Genomic DNA, 383 nt, shown 5'->3' with positions numbered 1-383 from the left:
AATTCCGCTGTAAAACCATCTGGTCCTGGACTTTTCTAAGCTGGGAGGTCTCTTATTGCTGTTTCTATTTCTGCACTAATATTTTGAACACACACAAACAACCCTGAAATTTAAGTGTATTAGAGAAAACCACATATATATTATTTTTAATGTACAGATTGTGTGCCCATAGCTCATGTAAACATAGCCTTTAAGCCCAGCTATCAGGATGCTGATATCTTTTTTTTAATTTATTAAGTATAGTTTATTGATTTCTTTAAATGTAGCTTAAATTCCATCCTGCATTAAGTTCTTTTTTTTAAATTTAATTTAATTTTATTTGTGAACATACTGTACAGAGGGGTTACAATTACATGGGCAGGATAATGCGTACATTTCTTACC

Source organism: Dipodomys ordii, unplaced genomic scaffold, assembly GCF_000151885.1.
Source record: "Dipodomys ordii isolate 6190 unplaced genomic scaffold, Dord_2.0 Scaffold106, whole genome shotgun sequence".
Taxonomy (NCBI): Eukaryota; Metazoa; Chordata; class Mammalia; order Rodentia; family Heteromyidae; genus Dipodomys; species Dipodomys ordii.
This window is presented reverse-complemented; position numbering follows the sequence as displayed.